The 2,500-nt window shown below is 32.2% G+C and overlaps 1 protein-coding gene across 2 annotated transcripts in view; it reads right to left on the minus strand.

Moving 5' to 3' along the window:
* The window catches only part of LOC119573254 (transient receptor potential channel pyrexia-like), a 16,685-nt gene that overhangs the window by 5,547 nt on the left and 8,638 nt on the right, over positions 1-2,500 (minus strand). The window lies entirely within an intron of this gene.

Below are 2,500 nucleotides of genomic sequence, written 5' to 3' on the forward strand. Positions count from 1 at the left end.
TAACGAATATATACATACATACATATACATACATACATACATATATACATACATGCATACATACATATATATATATATATATATATATATATATATATATATATATATATATATATATATATATATATATATATATATATATATATATATATATATATACCTATCAACAGAAGGTTTGGTTAAGTTAGAGCTACACCTGTTATTTAATCCAGATAAAAAAATCTAATTATCAAGCCTCTCTAACTATATGTCAAGGTTAACACATAATTTAACCTTCTTCAATCTATAATTAGACCATCGCTTTTAGAGGTCATCATCCCTTGCAAGACAAACGCAGTTACAGTCTCCCTGTTACACAATTTCCCGCCGTCTGACTGTTACAAGCACGAGACATTTCCCGTTCGGGAGAAAATCCTCGGGCAAGATGAAACCAGAATGACATTTCGTTGAAGAATTATCCCGAAGGACATAACCAGCTGCTTCTTTGCCCTTCGAGGAATCTAGATTACGTAAGTGGCTCGAATCTAGGTTAGTGGAGGTGCGCTTTTGTTTTGGGAAGAGGCTGATAGCGTTGCTTGCTGTGCGTCTATCTCTTTATCTGTCTGTCTGTCTGTCTTTCTCTCTCTCTCTCCCTTTTCTCTCTGTCTCTATCTGTCTCATTCATTCATTCATTCATTCATTCTCTCTCTCTCTCTCTCTCTCTCTCTCTCTCTCTCTCTCTCTCTCTCTCTCATCTTCTTCTTCTCTCTCTCTCTCTTCTTCTTCTTTTTTTCTTCTTCTTCTCTTTCTCTCTCCCTCTCTTCTTCTTCTTCTTCTTCTTCTCTCTCTCTCTCTTTCTTCTTCTTCTCTCTCTCCCTCTCTTTCAGTTATCAATCACTGTCCTTTCTCTTAATTTTGCCTGCCTGCCTGCCTGCCTGTCTCTTACTTCTCTCTCTCTCTTTCTCTCTTACTCTCCTCTCTCTTTCTCTCTTACTCTTCTCTCTCTTTCTCTTTTACTCTCCTCTCTCTTTCTCTCTCCTCTCTTCTCTTCTCTTCTCCTCTCTGTCTGTGTCTGTCTGTCTGTCTGTCTGTCTGTCTCTCTCTCTCCGTCTCTGTCTGTCTGTCTGTCTCTCTCTCTCTCTCTCTCTCTCTCTCTCTCTCTCTCTCTCTCTCTCTCTCTCTCTCTCTCTCTCTCTCTCTTTCTTAGTATTCTTCATATTTACTACTACTACTACTACTACTACTACTACTACTACTACTACTACTACTACTACTACTACTACTACTACTACTACTACTACTACTACTACTACTTCTACTACTACTACTACTACTACTATATGAATACTACTGCTACTACTATTTGACTACTGTTACTGCCACCACCACTGATATGCGACTGTTATAAACATAAATGCCGTTTCCTTTATTGATGATGCTAACTGTAACATTAAAATATTGCTAACGAACATGATAATGCGATTACAATAATCATAGAAATGATAAAAATAGTTGAGATTTGATGGTGACGATGATAATAATGGTAGATGGAATAGTAATAACTTTAATAACAGTAATAGTGACATTGCAATTAATACAACTGGCACTGCTGCTACTAATAATGAGATTATTAAGAGTCATATTCATCACAGTAAGATGGTATTAACAATATGTGTAGACTTATACAACACTTACGATAATAACGGTGAATATAAGAAATATAATCTTTGCAATGAGGCTGAATGATACCAATTATAATAATGGTAATAACAACGATGATGAAGCTAAAGCAACAATAAAAATAACAATAATAACAACAGCAGGTACTTCAACCAAACAATAACACTATTAATAACAATAGTAATAATGATAACTATATAATAATGATAATGATGGTGATGTGATGATGGTTATGGTAATGATGGTGATGGTGATAGTGATGATTGATGATAATGATGATGGTGATGGTGATGATGACGATGATGATAACACTGATGGTATCATTATTATGATCAGCATCATTATTATTATTCCTGTTATTATTATTATAATTATTATCATTAGTACTACTAGTATCATAATAATAATAATAACAATATCAATTACTATTATTTCTTTATCATTATTGCTATAATCACAATTATATTACTAGGATTATCATATTTAAAAAAAATATTATTATGATTATTATCGTTATTATTATAGTATTAATACTGTTATTGTTATTATTATTATTATCATCGTCATCATCATAACTACTACTACTAGTATATTATCATTCTCATAATTTTCACGTTAATATCCTTAATAGTAGTATTAATAGTAGTGGCAGTATCATTATTCCACCATTACTATTTTATAACATCACTGTCATCATTATTGTTATTATCAGTGTCATAATCACTATCACGAATATTATTATCATTGTTTTTATCATCATGATTATGGTAATTCTTGTTATCACTATTATCGTTATTATTAGTATCGCTATCATTATAAGTATTATTACTATTGTTGTTGT

Source organism: Penaeus monodon, chromosome 5 (genome assembly GCF_015228065.2).
Source record: "Penaeus monodon isolate SGIC_2016 chromosome 5, NSTDA_Pmon_1, whole genome shotgun sequence".
NCBI classification, from domain to species: Eukaryota; Metazoa; Arthropoda; class Malacostraca; order Decapoda; family Penaeidae; genus Penaeus; species Penaeus monodon.